The sequence below is a fragment of the Budorcas taxicolor genome, chromosome 2 (assembly GCF_023091745.1).
Source record: "Budorcas taxicolor isolate Tak-1 chromosome 2, Takin1.1, whole genome shotgun sequence".
In the NCBI taxonomy this organism is placed as follows: domain Eukaryota; kingdom Metazoa; phylum Chordata; class Mammalia; order Artiodactyla; family Bovidae; genus Budorcas; species Budorcas taxicolor.
The window spans coordinates 169,363,345-169,384,772 of NC_068911.1; the positions used below are offsets into that span (position 1 = coordinate 169,363,345).

General features: G+C 38.7%; 1 protein-coding gene across 2 annotated transcripts in view; it reads right to left on the reverse strand.

Annotated features, from left to right (window-relative positions):
• The window catches only part of PHACTR4 (phosphatase and actin regulator 4), a 105,605-nt gene that overhangs the window by 59,790 nt on the left and 24,387 nt on the right, over positions 1–21,428 (reverse strand). The window lies entirely within an intron of this gene.

Sequence of the window (21,428 nt, forward strand, 5' to 3'; positions counted from 1 at the left end):
AAATAAGAGAAATTTCTAAATTACAGTCTGATGATCGAAGGTGCTTAATATATTTGGCTTCTTCTTGCCCCACTTAAGATTCTTTACATATTTCAATGACCCCACAATGTTTACATTTAAGCATCACAGTTTCTTATAAAATGGGAGAGGTTCTGACGTGCTTCTACATCACCAAGGCTATATATATGACGTGAAGAAATGTAATGTTTACAAGCCTACAGTATGTTGGACTGTGTTTATGGGAAAAAGAAACTGAAATTATGCCAGCAGGACTGCTTTCAGATCCATGGAACAAAAGACCTCAGGCTAGGGAATGGGAGCTATTGAAATTCTTTTTGTTTTCTCTTAAAGCTTTTTTTTTTTTCAAAGACAGTAAGTACTTAAGGGTGCCCTAGTGGTCAGAAGATGTTTCTAGATTTGAGGAGTTAGTTATAAAAATTATAGTGAACAGAAAGTTTCAGTTAAGAAAGACAAAGGGTTTTTCTGCCTAGGTAGACTAGGTAGGTCTTCACAGCACAGTAGAGTCAGCGGGAAAGGTAAGCCTAGATGAAAATGAGAATTAGCTGAATGGAAATGAGCGGATGTGGAAAAAAATAATTGAGCAAAAAGATTCACAGGTTGTGTGGATGAGGGAAAAAGGGAAATGAGAAGAGGATAAAAATGACATTGATGAAACTTTAACCCACTATGTGACATCAGGTATTTGGATCAAATTATTGCCAAGCTTCCTTCGAGTTCTGAAATTCTACAGCAGAGTTAAAAATGACTTAACCAATTCAGTGTTCTGTTTCAAATAATGGTCCCAAGAAATGTTTTATTACAGAGAACAGTGGCCATGGTGCACTGAATATAGCTAACCCAACTCAATGCTTGCCACAGAATGCAAAGTAAGTGCTTAATGAATTGGGGAATTATTATTGGGAAGCCACAAGCCTCATTTATTCATCCCACAAATATTTCCTGAGCACCTCTAAAGTATTAGGTATTGTTCTAGGTGTTGGAAACACTGCACTAGATATAAAGAGGGAAAAATCCATGCCTTCTTTCTAGTGTGTTTGATGGTTATAACGGCTATAAAAAAAATTATTCCGGGAAAGGAAATAGGATGGGCTGAGAGAGAGGGAATAAATTATAAAGAGTGCAAGCAGAAGGGCCTCATTGGGAAGATGATATGTAAACAGAGACCTTTGCAACACATTCTTCAAGCAATGTACTAAAAATAAATATTAATTGCAGCTATGGTTTTTCCAGTGGTCATGTATGGATGTGAGAGTTGGACTATAAAGAAAGCTGAGCACCAAAGAACTGATGCTTTTGAACTGCGGTGTTGGAGAAGACTCTTGAGAGTCCCTTGGACTGCAAGGAGATCCAATCAGTCCATCGTAAAGGAGATCAGTCCTGGGTGTTCATTGGAAGGACTGATGTTGAAGCTGGAACTCCAATACATTGGCCACCTGATGCGAAGAACTGACTCATTTGAAAAGACCCTGATGCTGGGAAAGATTGAGGGCAGGAGGAGAAGGGGACAACAGAGGATGTGATGGTTGGATGGCATCATCAACTCAATGGACATGGGTTTGGGTGAACTCCGGGAGTTGGTGATGGACAGGCAGGCCTGGCGTGCTGCGGTTCATGGGGTTGCAAAGAGTCGGACACGACCAAGCAACTGAACTGAACTGAACTGAACTGAACTGAATGACTGGTCAGTGAAGTAAGGGTTATCAAATGGGCTGGTCAGTTCTCAAATACTTAAAAGATGTGCTAACACTGCGGTCCCTCTTACATATGATTATTTACCTACATTAATATTAATACATTTATATTAAACACAATTTGCAGTTCAGTTTCTCAACTGTATTACCCACATTTCACACACGACTACCACACTGGCCAGTGCAGATCTAGAAGGTTTCTATCACTGCACAAAGTTCTATCAGACAGGGTGAACCCGAAGGATTCTTATAGCACACTTCTAAGTCTTCCACTAACACCCAAACAGAGTATTTCATCAGCATGTGGTATCTATTTTCCATGCCACCAACTACTAAACATCAAGTACTAAAGGCAGTATACGCTGAAGAAACATTGACAGTTTTAAAAAGTTTCCTTTTATTCAGTTACAAACTACTGAGCTATTTATACTCACAATCTTTGATACTCCTCCTTTAACAGCTGAATTACTGTTTCCTTTCCTAGTAACACACAAGTAAAGCCTTTGACTGTTAATAACAACTTAAAGCCTAAAGAAGGATGGTTTTATCTCAGTGTAAAGATCTATGTAGAATTATATCCATTTGCTATTGCTTGAAAATCAGCAACCTCCATCTTACTGAACATCCATTTAATATTCTTTCTACTCCAAATAGTACTTTTTTCATGTAGTTATAGTGAAAGTGATTGAGAAATCTCATCTTAAAGACAAAAATACTTCATAAAACCACACAAAATCCATAAAAACTAAGTCCCAAATGGCCTCCACTAAGGAACCTGGAGGTATCAATGTGTAGAAACTAACCAGTCAGAAATTAAGGAGCTGCCCATCACAGGGTTTTTGACACACTGGATGTTCTCCAGTAAAGTGGCATTCATTGCTGATGACTCAGAGAGATGACTCTGAGCCAGTATCACTTCTCTCCTTCCTTCTCTCTCTTTCATAACTCTAACTTCTTTGGCCTTCAGTTTCATTTTAAGGCAGTGACAGAGAAATCTAATTACCAATACTCAGCCACATATCCAGTGGAAATATAATTCATGCCTGATGATAGCTATAACATTAGTAACAGTTATTCAGAAATTTCCAACAGGAAATCTCCTTAAACATTCTTTTCCGGTACATGTGCAGGAGAATACATACTTCATCTTCTACTAAATAAAAATTCTGAGTAATGAACACCTGGTTACACCATGAGTCAACAGTAATTCCGCAAAAGAACCAAGGGTGACTACACAAATGGTGTTTCTATCAAATTTGCTCCATGAAGTAATTCAGTGTACTTTATTCTGTTTTCTATGTTAAGAGATATCCATCTCTTTTATACCATTCTCTTCCCTCAAAACTCTCAAACTTTAACAACCACAGAACCTAGGAGGTGAGGCACTGGAGGAAAAATTGGTTATATTTATAATTTCTAAATTCAAAGAGAAGAAGTGTTTTGGATTACACATACCTTTGCTTCTAAATCTTATTTTTTTTAAAGTAACAGTGAAACATATTAACACTTTAGGGAAACAATGCATGAAGTCAGAGGAAGTAGGAACAAACTAAACTGTCCCTTCCCTCATCAGACAAAGCAATGAGACCAATCCTAGTTTTGTAGTTGTTAAGTTGCTAAGTCTCGTTTGACTCCCTGCAGACCCCATGGACTGCGGCACGCCTGGCTTCCCTAATCCTTCACTATCTTCTGCAATTTGCTCAAACTCATGCTCACTGAATTGGTGATGCCATCCAACCATGTCATCCTCTGTTGCCTCCTTTTCTTCCTGCTCTCGATCTTTCCCAGCATCAAGGTCTTTTCCAGTAAGTCAGCTCTTCACATCAGGTGGCCAAACTACTGAAGCTTCAGCTTCAGCATCAGTCCTTCCAATGAATATTCAGGGTTGATTTCCTTTAGGATTGACTGGTTTGATCTCTTTGCTGTCCAAGAGACTTTCAAGGTTATTCTTCAGCACCACACTTCAAAAGCATCAGTTTTTCAGCACTCAGCCTTCTTTATGGTCCAACTCTCAAATCCATACATGACTACTGGAAAAACTACAGCTTTGACTATATGGACCTTTGTCAGCAAAGTGATTTCTCTGCTTTTTAATACACTCTCTAGGATAGCTTTTCTCCCAAGGAGTAAGTGTCTTTTAATTTCATGGCTACAGTCACTGTCCACAGTGATTCTGGAGCCCAAGAAAACAAAATCCACCACAGTTTCCACTTCTCCCCCATCTATTTGCCATGAATTGATATGACCGGATGCCATGATCTTCATTTTTTGAATGTTGAATTTTAAGCCAACTCTTTTACTCTCCTTTTTCACCCTCATCAAAAGGCTCTTTAGTTCCTCTTTGCTTTCTCTCTTTAGAGCAGTATCGTCTGCATATCTGAGTCTGTTCATATTTTTCTTGGCAATCTTAATTCCAGCTTGTGATTCATCTAGCCTGGCATTTCTCACGATGTATTCTGCATATAAGTTAAATAAGCAGGGGGACAATATATAGCCTTGTCACACTCCTTTCCCAATTTCAAACCAGTCTGTTGTTCCATGTCCAGTTCTAACTGCTGCTTCTTGTCCTGCATACAGGTGTCTCAGCAGACAGGTCAGGTGGCCTGGTATTCCCATCTCTTTAAGAATTTTCCAGTTTGTTGTAACCCACACAGTCAAAGGCTTCTGCATAGTCAGTGAAGCAGATGTTTTTCTTTACAATTCCCTTGCTTTTTCTATGATCCAGTGGATGTTAGCAATTTGATCTCTGGTTCCTCTGCCTTTTCTAAAACCAGCTTGTACATCTGGAAGTTCTTGGTTCACGTACTGCTGAAGCCTGGCCTGAAGGATTTTGAACATTACCTTGCTAGCGTGTGAGATGAGCACAACTGTACACTAGTCTGAGCATTCTTTGGCATTGCCTTTCTTTGGGGTTGGAATGAAAACTGACTTTTTCCAGTCCTGTGGCCACTGCTGAGTTTTTCAAATTTTTTGGCATATTGAGTGCAGCACTTGAATAGCATCATCTTTTAGGATTTAAAATTCCTCAGCTGGAATTCCATCCCCTGCACTAGCTTTGTTTGTAGTAATGCTTCCTAAGTCCCACTTGACTTCACACTCCAGGATGTCTGACTCTAGGTGAGTGACCATACCACTGTGGTTATCTGGGTCATTAAGACCTTTTTTGTACAATTCTTCTGTGTATTCTTGCCAATCTCTTCTGATTCTGTTAGGTCCTTGTCATTCCTCTCCTTGGTTGTGCCCATCTTTGCATGAAATGTTCCTTTGGTATCTCTAATTTTCTTGAAGAGATCTCTAGTCCTTCCCATTCTTTTGTTCTCCTCTGTTTCTTTGCATTGTTCACTTAGGAAGGCTTTCTTATCTCTCCTGGATATTCTCTGGAACTCTGCATTCAGTTGAGCATATCTTTCCCTTTCTTCTTGGCCTTTCACTTCTCTTCTTTTCTCAGCTATTTGTAAGGCCTCCTCAGACAACCACTTTGGCTTCTTGTTTAACCTTTCCTAGTTTAACCTTTCTGAAAAGCTAATCTTTATTAGGGCTACTACCAAGTCTATAAAAATGAAGTCACCAAATAAAATCTTTCAAGAGGCAAATTTGATTATTGTTTTTCATCCTAAAAATAAAATAATGTCTTTTGTTGAAAAAGCCCTAAATCAAACAAGATCCAATTAGCTGTTGGATCTATAAGTACTTTACTCATTTTCACCTTGTTCCCAGACCTAGGCACCAAGAGCCTTCAGAATACCACCTATCCTAAAACCCAATTGCCAATAACCAAATCTGCTGTGTTAATTTGTAGCAAATGAAAAAGCAAAAAGATAAAATGATTCTTCTGGGATTTATTCACTTGGGCCAAAAATCTTCTATATCCTTAAAAAAATCTTACAAATCTTCCCAGTCTGGCAGAATTTGTGGATCACAGGGTTCGAAAGTGACATCTTTTATGTGTGTTTGGGACACTAATAATTTCCCTCTTACCTGCCTCAGTTTTGTCCCATTCTGATCTAGTCTCAACAGCGGTGCCACCATGACCTTTATAAAAACACAAATCTGATAGGGTTCTTCACAGTTCATAAACAATACTTCGATGCCTGGCCCAATGCCTTTTCTTTTAGATTATATATTGGTCTTTCTCTGTCTTACTTGCCTCAGTATGAAAATCTCCAGGTCCGTCCACGTTGCTGCCCCAGCACCTCATCTTTCTACCTAAGCTTTTCTCTCACCACTCTCCTATGGCTGCTGTTGTTAGTCCTGTTCCAAATCAGGTGGAATTCCTAAACTATGACATATTTGCCCAGGTCTTCCTACCCATGCATTTGCTGTTCTAGCTGCCTAAAATGTCCTTTCCATCTGTTTCTTGATCTGGCTAACTCCCACTCCTACCAAATTCAGCTTATGTACCACTTCTTCTAGGAAGCCTTCCATGAACATCTACCTTTCTGTACTTTAGACTGAATTATGCACCATTCTTCTGTGCTTTAAAGTCACTTTGTATGTACTTCTACATACAGGGGTAGGTATAAATCATTTTTGTTATAATTATCCACATATTTGTCTTACATTCTCTGAAAGCAGAAATTGTCTATATATTCTCAGCAAGTAACATACTTCTCAGGACACAGCAGGCATTCGATAAATTTTTTTTTTTTAATGGAGGGGGGCAAAGGGAAAAGTAAGATCTTTCACTAGGTTAGCCTCTAAGTGTCCCTTTCAGGTTATGGAGTATTTGTGTTGGGAAACATGCCAGGCCTGTAGGTACTGAACATATAATAATCACTGAACAGTTCCATGACAAACAGAAAAGAAAAAGACATAATTGAGATTATCTTGCTAGCTTGGTTATACATTACATGTTATTATAAATTCACTTCCATAGACATAGCAACACAATCTTTTCATTATTGTTGTTTTTAGATTTATAAAAAAACATTTTTTAAAAAAGCTCAGCTTTTCTTCTAGTTCCTAAGAGAAACACAAGAACTAAAGTAGCCATGCCGTGTCCTGCTAAGTCGCTTCAGTCATGTGACCCTGTGGACTGTAGCCTGCCAGGTTCCTCTGTCCATGGGATTCACCAGGCAAGAATACTGGAGTGGGCTGAAAGAAGCACTACCAGTTTCTAATCACTCAAAGCCGATTTCTGGTCTTTTCTTCTTCTCCCCTTCATTCCTGTTCCCTGGTTTCTGATCATTTCACTAAATGGGGCTTCCCAGGTGGTGCTAGTGGTAGAGAATCTGCCTGGGAATGCAGGAGATGCAAGAGACATGGGTTTGACCCCTGGGTGGGGAACAAACAGCAACCCCCTGAGCACATCTGGCTTCCTGACCTCTGTGCTTTTCTGCTGTGCTCACTGCTGCTGCTCAGATAGTACACGTTTCCATCAAAAAAAAAAAAAAATCAAAACATAAATTATACTACACAAAATGGTGAACATATGAACATCTCTAACAAAAGATTTGATGAAAAAGAAAGCTAAAACTCAGGGAAGATAAATTAAGTTCAACTTCTTTGCATTCCTTCTCCCCATTCTCTCAGAATAACAATAACTAGCATTAATTGAGCATGTATTATAATGCCAGGGACTATTCTAAGCACTGAGTTTTGTCCAACTCTTACAACAAGCCTATAAGAAGGATAACATTTATTATCCCCATTTAATAGTTGAGGAAACTGAGTCACCCAGGGGTAAACTTGTCCAAGGAGTTCAAAGCTAAAAAATGGCAAAGCTAGGCTTCATATCTAAGTAATCTTCATTACTAAACAGACTTTGAATTCACACAATACCTCCTAGGTGTCAGATAAGAACATTTATTTTTAACCTTAGAAAAACTTTAGGAGGTAGTACTTTAACAAAAGTAAAATTCAGATACAGAAGAGTTATATCAATTGCCCAAAATGACAATGTTAAATTTAAAAACACCAAAAATTAATTCCCTCAGCTTATTTCTGATATTTTCCAGTATGACACCAATAAGAATGATGTTTTGTATTTCAAAATCAATTATAAAGGGATTTGTTAGAAAATAAGTGAAAGGTCTACAATAAAGAAAAGTTGATTACATGGGAAAGAACCATTTCTACTACTCCTCAAACCAAATCTAGAACAAAAATACTTCAGTCCTAGTATTTCATGAGAAATACAAATTTTACCACCATGTACTGTCTACCCATACTACCTAACATACTTAGGAAGCCCCTAGTTTTTCCTGTTTTGCCATGTTCACCAATTTTTCCTGTTAGAGTCAAGACAAAACCAACAAGACAAACTTTCTTTAAAACTCTCATCACTTCTAAAGTGTTCAAAGAACACAGGTATAGAAAAGGCAATGTTAATGCTATAAAGCAAGCTTTGTTTTAACAATTTCCTTAGGTACAAGTTGAAAAATGTGGCACGAAATTTCAATAACAATTATTTTTATCTATATAAAAACATTCATGCATTCTGTGTAGCATTAATAGTTTTAATCTCTTTGAGTGCTGAAACTGTATTTTATTGTTTTTTTCTCCCCCTTCAGGGCAGCTAGGGTAATGTGTCTAAGAAAATTTATTAAATGAATTAATGAATCATTCAGCCAAGCAATCAACCATCCATCTACTTTTCCTCCTTTTGATTGGCTAGGGTATGTTGTAAGTATGACAATAAATCATCAAGCAAAACTACGTGGACGTCATTGTTAAACATTAAGCTACTGGCCCTGGATGCATTATGAGGTTATAACTAGAAGTAACAAGCACACCGCAAAGTGCTTCACCCCAGCCAAGAATGTCCTTCCTTTGCTGCCACTTTTCTCTTTTACTATAATTCTTAAGGGTTCTTGCTACTCAAGCGCTTTGATTATTAAGCTCTGGACTGAAAAGGCAAAGAACGGGGTGGGGATTGAAGGTGCGGCAAAATGGACAAAACGAAGCAGGCAGATCCATCTGCTTTACAGCATTTAAGTTCTTTTCAGAGATCAAAGAAGAAAAACAAAATATACAATCATCAAAAGAAACCTGAATATGAAGTTTTAAGATGTTTAAACAGTCAAGTAAAATGTAGTATTTATTTAAACTTATGCAGTGAAACAAAGGAAAACTATAGCTACAGACTGAAATCTGATATGATGTCACCCTGGCCAGCAATGGATACACACTAGTATGATGAGGAAAAAACAAAACACCAGTCTTCAATGAGGAATTGAAGGCCATTAACACCATCCACAAGACAGTCCATTATACTACTATCCCCTTCTTTTAATGGAAGCCTCCGATATGGGGTGTGTATGTGTGTGCACATGTGTGTGCGTTCTGGACTCCAATGATGTTTCAAATTGCAGTCTTGTAAAACCTATCCTGTCTTTGAGTCAAGTCAAGGCTCTATCATGAAAGGCCATTTTTAATATGATAGAACTCTAGAGGCCCAAGAAGCCAACCATTGAGGTTGTTTTGAAACTAATGGTCCCCTGCCTAATGCGAAATGTTCATACTAGCTTTACTTTCAACTTTTAAATCTCACTGATCATATGTAATCTGAATTTGAAGTAAAGTTGAGATTTTTTTTTTGCCATGCCACGTGGCTTGTGGAATCTTAGTATCCAATCGTGGATTAAACCCATGCCCCCTGCAGTGGAAGCATGGAGTCTTAACCACTAGACCCCCAGGAAAGTCCCACTTATCACTGACTATTAAACCATAAAAATGTCAAGAACTTTAAAGTTTTCTTTAGTAAAAGCAATACACACTTTTAAATGGAAATATGCTAATACACTGCGCTGTGCACACTGCTCTTTATCAAGGTAAACAGTTAGGGAGAGTAAGGCATATTCTCTTAGATCTTAAAATGACTATGATAATAAATACAATGTAGAACTGGTGTAAAAACTGACAGACAGTTCAACAGAACAGACTATATGATCCAAAAAACACACTTGAGACCTTTTAAAACTTAGCTTGAGCAAAATGGCATCATAAATCAATAAAAAGGGCAGACTAACAGTATTTCTTATTAAGATCATTCATAGGTATTTTATAATTTTAGTTGTAAATACTTTCAAATACCCTTGGTTTTTAAGATATTTATTCTACATACATGAAAAAATTTTAATGATTCATTTTTGAACGTTTAAGTTGCATTTAGTCAGCCATTTTACTGAACTTTTTTTCAGTTGATTCTTTGGGGACTGTTTTTCTAAAGGGAGAATAATATTAGCCAGTAAGTATATACTTATTCTGTTCATTATTGGAACCATATCTCTAATGATTGCTCATCTTACTGTACCAAGAACCCCCAAAATAATGTTAAACAAAGTAACAGTGGGCGTTCTTTTCTTGTTCTTGCTCTAGCAGACATTTCTTCAGTATTTCTTGGTAACTGCAGTAGTGTCTCTTGGTTTCACATAGCTGTTCTTTATTAAAGGGTTATATAAGCACATTGTAAAAGAAAAAATGAACTAAAAGGATATATACAACATTTATGTTATAGGTTGTCACTGAACTGTAGTGGTAAAAGATTAGATCTAATTTTTATAAAACATGTCCTAATGTGAAGCAACGGTTAGAACTGGACATGGAACAACAGACTGGTTCCAAATAGGAAAAGGAGTATGTCAAGGCTGTCTATTGTCACCCTGCTTATTTAACTTATATGCAGAGTACATCATGAGAAACACTGGGCTGGAAGAAGCACAAGCTGGAATCAAGATTGCCAGGAGAAATACCAATAACCTCAGATATGCAGATGACACCACCCTTATGGCAGAAAGTGAAGAGGAACTAAAAAGCCTCTTGATGAAAGTGAAAGAGGAGAGTGAAAAAGTTGGCTTAAAGCTCAACATTCAGAAAACGAAGATCATGGCATCTGGTCCCATCACTTCATGGGAAATAGATGGGGAAACAGTGTCAAACTTTATTTTTTTGGGCTCCAAAATCACTGCAGATGGTGACTGCAGCCATGAAATTAAGACGCTTACTCCTTGGAAGGAAAGTTATGACCAACCTAGATAACATATTAAAGAGCAGGGACATTACTTTGCCAACAAAGGTCCATCTAATCAAGGCTATGGTTTTTCCAGTGGTAGTGCATGGATGTGAAAGTTGGACTGTGAAGAAAGCTGAGTGCCAAAGAATTGATGCTTTTGAACTGTGGTGTTGGAGAAGACTCTTGCAAGTCTCTTGGACTGCAATGAGATCCAACCAGTCCATTCTAAAGGAGATCAGTCCTGGGTGTTCATTGGAAGGACTGATGCTGAAGCTGAAACTCCAATACTTTGGCCACCTCATGCGAAGAGTTGACTCACTGGAAAAGACCCTGATGCTGGGAGGGACTGGGGGCAGGAGGAGAAGGGGACGACAGAGGATGAGATGGCTGGATGGAATCACTGACTTGATGGACATGAGTTTGAGTGAACTCTGGGAGTTGGTGATGGACAGGGAGGCCTGGCATGCTGTGATTCATGGGGTTGCAGAGTTGGACACAACTGAGCGAATGAACTGAACTGAATGTTACCAATTTTAAAATCAACTGAGTAAAAAAAAAAAAGAAAAAGGAAAAAATTGAGTGAAAAATGTGCTTGCTATTTTTTTAAAATTTTATTTCTTTGTTTAGCTGTGCCAGGTCTTAGTTGCTGTGCGTGGGAGCTTTCCCTGCAGCATGTGGGATCCAGTTCCCCAGCCAGGGATTGAACCTGTGCACTGGGAGCATGGAGTCTTAACCACTGGGCCACCAGCAAAGTCCCTAAAGGGGTGTATGATCTATCTTCTTCTCTACTGTGGTTGATATAGCATTATAACTATCTGCTTCTTCAAAATATGAATGAAACTGTCCATGAAACCCACTGTGTTTTACCTTTTTTATCATGCCTATTAGTCTATATGGGATTTTCAAATATTGAGTCACTTTGGCAAATTGTATTTCCCTAGAAAATTACCTATTTCATCAGGAATTTATTAATAACGATGTCAAAGTATTCAGGGGACAATGAAGAGTATTTTCAACTTCACACCATATCCAAAAATTAACTCAAAAAGAACCATTGACCTAAATGTAAAACCCGAAACTATAAAACATTTTGAAGGAAAAACAAAAATACCTTTCTAATCTTGAGTTAAATAAAGATTTCTTAGAAGACAAGGAACAGTAACCTTAAAAAAACCCAGAAAACTGGACTTCATCAAAGTAAAACATCTGCTAATAAGAGAAACCACAGGCTGGGAAAAAATATTTGTAATAACACTTATAAAGAATTTATATGTGAGCCATGTAAAAAACATTCACAACTCAAAAAAACAAGCCAATTTTTAAAAAGACCAAAATTTGAACAGATATTTCATCAAAGAAAAGATATGAATGGCAAATAAATATATGAAAAGTTACTCAATATTATTACTCATGAGGGAACTGCATATTAAACTCACAATGAGATACCACTATACACCTATTAATTATTAGACTGGCCACAATCCAAAACACTGACAGCACCAAATGCTGGTAAAGGTGTGGAGCAACAGGAACTCTCATTCACTGCTGATGGGAATGCCAAATGGTACAGCCACTCAGGAAGACAATATGGGGTATTCTATTTCTTTATTTCGGTGGTGCTGGGTCTTTGTTGCTGTGCACAGGCTTTCTCTAGATCTGGCAACCATAGGCTCCTCTCTAATTGCAGTGCACAGGCTTCCCATAGTGCTGGCTTCTCTTACTGAGGGACACAGGCTCTGCGGTGCAGGGGCTTCGGCAGTTGTGACACACCGGTTTAGTTACCCCATGGCACATGGAATCTTCCCGGACCAGGGATTGAACCCCTGTCCCCTGCACTGGCAGGTGGATTCTTTACCACTGGCCTACCACGGAAGTCCTGGGAGTTTCTTTAAAAAGCTAAACATACTCTTACACATTTTAAGTACGGTACCTCTGGGTATTTACCCAAAGAACTGAAAACTAATGTCCATACAAAACCTACACACAGAATGCCCTGGTGGTCCAGCGGCTAAGACTCCGAGCTCCCAGCGCAGGGGGCCCATGTTCAATCCCTGGTCAGGGAACTAGACCCCACGTGCTGCAATTAAAACATCCTGCACTCTGCAACCAAAGAACCCATGTGCCACAACGAGGACCCGGCAAAGTCAAAACCTACACACAGATGTTTATACCAACTTTATTCATAACTGCCGTAACTTGGAAGCAAAGTGATGCACTTCATTAGGTAAAAGGATAAATAAGTCACAATACATCCACACAAAGGAATATTTTTTAGTGCTAAAAAGGAAAGAGCTACCAAGTCACGAAAAGACACTGGAGGAGCCATAATCGCATACCACTAGACGACAGAAGTCAATCTGAGAAACCATGTATGAAAAAGCTACTGCATGATTCCAGTGTTATCACATTCTGGAAAAGGTATGAAAGGAATGAACTACTGATACACGCAACAATATCTATGAATCTTGACAGCTTTATGCTAAGCGGGAACACCAGACAAAGGCTACATATTGTATAATTCTGATTATAAAAGGTAAGCAGGGGACTTTTGGCAGTGAAGGAAATACTCTACATCATGATTGTGGTGGTAGTTACACGATTTTATGTTTGTCAAACAGCACTATTACATACTTTAAAAGGTAATTTTACTGCATATAAAATTTATTCTCTTTGTTTTATATATCTTAATTTTTAACAGAGAAATACAAAGAAGGAACTAAAATGCCAATAACCCTTCAATCCAGATAAAATCCTTTTCTATGTTAAAAAACAAGATACATTCGCAAACCATACAGGAATATACAAAATGTTAACTGAAAACCATCCATCCTTCCTATCCTCCCCCCTCTTTTTTTTTTGCCATGCTGCGTAGTCTGGGGGAATCTTAGTGCCCTGATCAGGGATTGAACCCCAGCCCATGGTAGTGAAAGCTCTAAGTCTTAACCACTGGACGCTGGGGAATTCCCACTATCCCTCCCTTTTAATTTTCATTCTTATAATCATTGCCTATGTAGTGTCCAAGACACACTGATAAAGTGCTCAGAATGCAGAAATAAATTCAGATGGAAAATCACCTACACATTCAGTCCTCCTACTACACTTTCTATACTTTTCTAGGGAGTAAGCGGTGGCCAGTAGTGATGAAAAGTGGTGAGAGGATATGGGAGGTGGTCCAGAAAGTCAGCATCACTACTTTTCGGCTGGCCTTACTACAGAGATGGCTCTTTTTCTACTGACAGAAAAAATAGGGCATCTATGTTATTAACATCCATAGTGTTCTACTACAAACTTAGGTTCTCTGTACTCTATTTCCCTTAAGTTCATCAAATCTATTTCATGCTGAAAATTTAAAACCACTATAAGAAATACAGATAAATATTATTACGCAGTGGGATAGAACAGTAAAAAGATCTTGCCCTCCATAAGTTTATACTCTTATCAGGAAATAATATGACAGAAGATATTTAATTTTATAATAATGCTATATTAAATTTCTACTGAACACCACAGGAGGAAAAAAAAAACAGAATTAATGTCATTTTTGGCATTGTTTAATTCCAGAGGCATTTACCTCCTACACCTTAAGAATATCAAAACTAATTGAGTTCGTATTTTGTCCTTCATTCTTAAAGAGAAGGGAGGAAAGGACTGTGTTATTAGCACATTTTGAGCTTCAAGTGGTTAACAACATGATATTACAAAAAATGTTCCCATTAACTTAAGTGAAACGCATTAGTCTTGAGCATGGCTCCTCAACAAATGTCCTTGAAAGGTTAGGAATACCCCCTTTAAAACATAATAATAATTTATAAATTCAGATTTAGAATAGGAATAACTGACTTTAAGTTTGTTTAGGATATGGCTTCTGTTTTCTGCTTCAAAAAACTGATTCTCATATTTCCTATATGATACAAATTCTAATCAAAAGGAGCTGCTGCTGCTAAGTCACTTTAGTCGTGTCTGACTCTGTGGGACCCCACAGACGGCAGCCCACCAGGCTCCCCCATCCCTGGGATTCTCCAGGCAAGAACACTGGAGTGGGTTGCCATTTCCTTCTCCAATGCATGAAAGTGAAAAGTGAAAGTGAAGTCACTCAGTCCTGTCCGACTCTTAGCGACCCCATGGACTGCAGCCTTCCAGGCTCCTCCATCCATGGGATTTTCCAGGCAAGAGTACTGGAGTGGGGTGCCATTGCCTTCTCCAATCAAAAGGAGCTATTACCTTGTAAATCTGTTCAATCTGTTCCCTGAATAACATACACACGAATGAAAGCTTTTGAAACTAGCTTTAAACTCAGGCTTCACACCAACAATCTTTCTCATTAAATAATTATTTCATCCAACACAACCAAAAACTTTTTTCAACGAACTGTGCTCACTTCTGTGGAAAGGAGGGTATACAGAAACTTAATGAAGTTGTTAGAAAATTTAAAACATTTTGAGAAGTCAATTTAGTATACACAGTTCCTCTCCTCCTGGGTCTGCTATTAGAAGAATGACTGCTAACCCATAAACATTTGCGAAGGGAGGAAGAAAGAAAGCAGAAGCAGCAATAAGCCATTTTAAAAAAGCAGTGGGGTAAGAAGCATCACATTAGCTCAAACTATACACATGTCTTCTCTGGACTCTTCCTTCCTCCAGCACTTATATATAGTATAGCCCTTACTTAAAAAAAAAAAAAAACCTCTAGTAGCTTAAACCAATATAAGTTGACAGTTAATACTTTCACTGTATTCTACCACAGGTCCCTTTGAAAGAAAAGGGAATAAAATAAGGAGATTTAGGGTAAAAGCTGTTTGATTCCTTTATTACCTTCCCCATTCCATGATCCTGAATGTCTGTCCCATATGAATTCTGGCAGAACTCTGGAGACTTGTTTTCTGGAAGGGATAAAACTAAATGGTCTCTGGACTCGGGGACTCAAAAGGTGGTTGATGATGGGAATAGCGCATGGAAAACACAGGGCAATTGAGCGAACATAATGAATACTGATTACAGCAACCCTCCCAGTCACCCCTCACCATCCAGTGCTGAGAGGACTCCACCCCCGAACCCTTTTACTGATAAAAAGAGATATTCCTCAACAATCAACTGAGCTAGATAGCTCAGCTGGTAAAGAATCCGCCTGCGATGCAGGAGATCCCAGTTGGATTCCTGAGAAGGGAAGATCCCCTGCAGAAGGGAAAGGCTACCCACTCCAGTATTCTGGCCTGGAGAATCCCATGGACTGTATAGTCCATGGGGTTGCAAAGAGTTGGACACAACTGAGTGATTTTCATTTTCACTTTCTTCAACAATAGGGACAAGAAGCTCACCCTACAGTAAGGCCCAAAGGCGACCAGCCTATGCACTTAGAGCTAATTTAAAGCTCACTCACCACTCTTAATCATAAGCATACAGCTAATTATTACTGGACGTCAGAAGAAAACTCCTACATGAGATCAAAACAAAGGAAAGGAACTTTGGAGGAAAAGAACCTATGCAGAGCAAAGTAAATCTATTGAAAACAATAAAGAATATTATGACAGAAATATTCAGAGCATAAAAGAAATCTCCTAGAAATTAAAAACATAATAGTATAAAAGAAAAATTTAATAGAATATAAAGAAGAAATCTTACAAGAGCTAGAGAAAAAAAGACATGAAAACTAGAGAACTATTTCATGAGGTCCATCACCGAGCAGTTATTGGCGATCAATAAAGAGGAAGACATGGGATTTAGGAAACAAAAGAGTCAATACAGGAAAGAAACAGAGTTCCCAGGTGAATAAGGATACCCCAGGATGACAGCTGTGTATCACACACAGGGACACATGTCCATATTGGAGCAGTGTGCCCCAACAGACATACTGAAGGCTGTCATACCAACATCTCTGCTGCCGTTTATTCTCCTTTGTAAAGAAGATAATGCTCAGGTGAGCTGGTCTTGACTAAATGCTGGTGAATTTCTTCTCAAAATACTGAGCTTCCTGATGAGATCAGAAGACTCATTTCATCCTATACAAGTATTCTTTAACCTATTCCTAAAAGCTGCAGGTCGCAGAAGGAAATAGCAAGCCAGTATTCTTGCCTGGAGAATCCCAGGGATGGAGGAGCCTGGTGGGCTGCCATCTGTGGGATAGCACAGAGTTGGACATGACTGAAGCAACTTAGCAGCAGCAGTACCAAAAGCTGTAGGCAGGTGCAGGTCATGATCAACTTAGGAGAGACCACAGAGTTGCTCACTCCCTCTGACCATTATTCTTCTGCCAAGTGTCCAAGATTGAAGCCCTGCCCAAAACAATTTCCAGGACTAAGTCTTGACTCTGTCCATGACTTCCACAGAAGGGACGCTGTGAAAATTAGGAATCTGAAGCAAGTGTGGCCCACTGATGCCTGGGGGTCCCCAAGATCCTTTTAGGACCCAAGAGGTACAATGATCTACTTAATAATACTAAGGAATGAGTTGCATTTTTCACTGTGCTGACACTTGTACTGAGGGTACAAAAGCAAAGGCAAGCAAAACTGCTGGTACCTTCACACAAATCAAGGCAGTGGCACCAAACTCTAGTAGGATGCAGAATCTTCACCACTGTATAGTTATAGTTAAAAATAATGAAAATTTAAGAAATAAAATCCTTGATAGTTTGTAAAAGCTATTATTAGTTTTTCCGAGATGGCAATGGCACTCCACTCCAGTACTCTTGCCTGGAAAATCCCATGGGCGGAGGAGCCTGGTGGGCTGCGGTCCATGGCGTTGCGAGGAGTCAGACACAACTGAGTGACTTCACTTTCACTTTTCACTTTCATGCCTTGGAGAAGGAAATGGCAACCCACTCCAGTGTTCTTGCCTGGAGAATCCCAGGGACGGGGGAGCCTGGTAGGCTGCCGTCTATAGGGTCGCACAGAGTCGGACACGACTAAAGTGACTTAGCAGCATTATTAGTTTTAATAAATCTCAAGCCTTCTATATGTCTTTTTACTGCTTTGCATGATGAAATGATAAATACAATGGTCACCTTCACAAAAGGCACTTGTATAATTGAATTTCAAGCCGAACTAGTCATTTTTTTCATGAAATACCATTTTTATTGGAAAGATTACATGAAAAACTATGTTGTTTAAGCTTAGATGCTGCACAGATATTTTCTTAAAAATGAATGAAATCTGTCACTCTAAGTAAAACTGACAGTACTTGTTGCCAGTGAGATACATCAAGCTTTCAAGAGAAAATCTGAATTTTGGAAAACATACCTACTAGAGTGAGCTTGCCAACTTCCCAATACCTAAAGACTTTGCACGGAGACCAGTGGTGGTATTAACAAATGTAATTTTAAAATATAATAAACTGTGTAAACATCTGTCCATGTAAGTAAAAAATGTCCTAGAGGCCTTAGGTCTGTCCCACTAAATCTCTCACTTTAATTTTCAGAATGCAACAAATAATTCTTTTTCAATGTATCTACATAACTGTTAGTTAATCTAACTGTGGCAAAATTCTCAACCATCTTTTAAAGGCTCCATCTTCTTAGAAACAAACTCATTTTGCATTCAGAATTCTTATTCTCTATTAATGGCACTGAGTAGACCGTAACCAGTAAACCAAATTCTTATCATATGTACATTTTGTGAGCAATTAAAAAACTCTACAAACTATTCTATAAAAATAAGCTCAAGGATATACTGTACAATGCAGGGAACATAACCAAATTAAATTAAAAAAACAAAAAAATAAAAGGGGAAAAAAATCCTCTCACTAGCACAGAAGACAAACCTTTTCTCATATTAGTGATCAAAAGCACATATTAATTTATATTTCAACTGACTAGTAGCCAACTATAACTTTCATAGCAACTTCCCCTTTGGAATTCTCTAGTAAATTTAAGTTATTGTTGTTTAGTTGCTAAGCCATGTCTGACTCTTTTGTGACCTTGATGGACTATAGGCTCCTCTCTCCAGGGGATTTCCCAGGCAAGAATACTGGAGTGGATTGCCATTTCCTTCACCAGGGAATCTTCCTGACCCAGGGATCGAACCTGTGTCTCCTGCATTGGCAGGCGGAGTCTTTACCGCTAAGTCACCAAGGGAGCCCAAATTTAAGTTACATTTAATTTTAAGTTGAATTTAATTAGCTTAATAGTAAGTTTACTCAGATTAAAGTCTATTTATGATATGCTTAAATTAGGTGAGGTAAAGAGGTCACTTAAAGAGGAAAAAAAAATATTCCCCATAAAAGCCTTTGGAATTGTCATATGTTACACTAGATTATCATACGGACATGTTCTTTAGGACTTGTCACCAGGCAACTATTAACATATCAACTCAATTTAGCAAACTGTTCATAAATAACGCCCCAGAAGCTACAAATTTATGAATAAAATACTAACTGCCCTCTAGTGTTCAAACTAAGAATTTCACCGATGAGCTACATGTAATGTACACCTCAGAGTGAAAAAAAGCCAAAGCCCTAAAGAAGCCATTTAGGGTCGTTAAAATCAGAGGAGAAATTCTGATTTGACAAGGTTTAAAACAGCAGTCTTTTCAAAACAAGACAACAGCTATTAATCTGAGCGGTCTGATTACTTAATTGCACCAGGAGCCCAAAGAGCCTAATTTCAGTCATCTATGGTAACTGTGGGCTTCCCTGGTGGCCCCGCGGTAAAGAACCCACCTGCCAATGCAGAGCACGCAGGGTCGGGAAGAGCCCCTGGAGAAGGAAATGGCAACCCACTCCAGTATTCTCACCAGGGAAATCCCATGGACAGAGGAGCCTACAGTCCATGGGGTTGCAAAAGAGTCAGACACAACAGTGAAGTTTTGCTTCACTATGTGTGAATAGAATAGAAACTTGGAACACTTTAACTATACTATTTCAAGTTATGTGCTTTCCAGATGGTGCCAGTGGTAAAGAATCCGCCTGCCAATGCAGGAGACATTAGAGATGCAGGTTCAATCCCTGGGTTGGGAAGATCCCCTGGAGGAGGGCATGGCATCCCATTCTGGTATTCCTGCCTAGAGAATTCCCATGGACAGAGGAGCCTGCTGGGTTACAGTCCATGGGTCGAAAAGAGTCGGACACGACTGAAGTTAACTGAGCACACACTTCAAAAGTTACTCTGCCATAAAATGAGATTCAGATTTTTCCCATTTGGTGAAGAATCACAAAATGTTCAAATCAAAACCTGCCTCTAGCAGGCTGAGGTTAATCAAGGAAAACTGTCTCTGGTTGCTTTTTGTTCTACTGATGAGTATTTTATTCTAATTTATTTTTTATTATTTACCTTCGGGTGTGCTGGCTCTTAGTTGCAGTCTCAGGCTCCTGGTTGTGGTGTGTGGGCTCCAGAGCGCGAGGGCTCAGTAGCTGCAGTGTGCAGGCTTAGCTGTAAGCTTCCAGGCACACAGGATCTTAGTTCCCCAAGGACCAGGGATCAAATCCAAGTTGCCTGCACTGGAAGCCAGATTCTTAACCACTGACTACCAGTGGTGCATATTTTAAGTGGAAAGTACTTCCTAACTAGTCTTCCCAGTGTATAGTTTGGATTTGTTTTTTTTCTTTTTTGGCTGTTATACTTTTAATGGAGGGAGGTATAATATTCATCAGTGTGCAAGAATGTTTTACATACTCATTAGCATACTGATTAATGTAAATTTAGGGATATACAATGTGTTAAACCCAAAAAACTGTATCTGCACTCTGTAACTACGGAGCCCGTGCACCACAACCAAGATCCCACTCGCTCACCACAACTAAGACCCAATGCAGGCAAATAAATAAATAAATATTTTTAAAATAAATAAATAAAACTACAAAGTTGCCTGCAACCTAAGATAATGGAAAGGCTCCTTTTACAGTTTTTACCCATCATCTTTACTTTTAAATTTCTCAACGGTATCTGGGAGAAGTAAAAAGGAATAGAAGGCTCATTTCAGCTATGCCTCAAGAATTCTAATGAAGCTGTATGGCAATGACACTGGAACTATGACGTTTCCCCCAGAGGGCTTTCTAGATGACCACAACACAAACTTCTAAAAGTACTTCCAGTAACATGTAGGCAAGTGGTGGCTTAATATTTAAAAGCCTGGAAAACAGCTAAGGTGTCTCATCCTAGAGAATTATAAAGCATGGTAGTAATACCATTTCTCTCCTACAGAGACACTTTTTAAAGCATGGAGGTAACCTTAAGGATACTAAAGAGACATCAATAGTTTTCATAAAGCTTAAATAAACAACTCAAGGCACAAATGTTCAAAATGGTCCACTAATTATCCCAGACAGTACCTCTCTTTGTTTTCAATAGGAAAACAGAGTTGAGTACACAGTGACTGACTTTTTAATCAAAAAGGTAAATATAAAACCTTTGTGTTTCTAGATTTATATGCTCTTAGGTGGTGCTAGTGGTAAAGAACCCACCTTGCAATGCAGGAAACTTAAAAGATGCGGGTTTGATCCCTGGGTGGGAAAGATCCCCTGGAGAAGGGCACGGCAACCCACTCCAGTATTCTTGCCTACAGAATCCTATGGAAAGAGGAACCCAGCGGGCTACAGTCCATAGAACTGCAAAGAGTTGGATACGATTGAAGTGATTTGGCTAGTCACTAGTTGCTAGTTACAGAATTTAAAACTTATTTTAATTTGTCAAATGGTTCTTTGCTTTATTTGAAGTAACTAACATTCTAGGGCACCTAGATCTCAAAGTCTGAGTGCCTCACAGCAATGTCAGAATTATTTTTTATAATACAAAAATGTTATATGCCTTTTCACTCTCATCAGCTCCAAACTGTACAG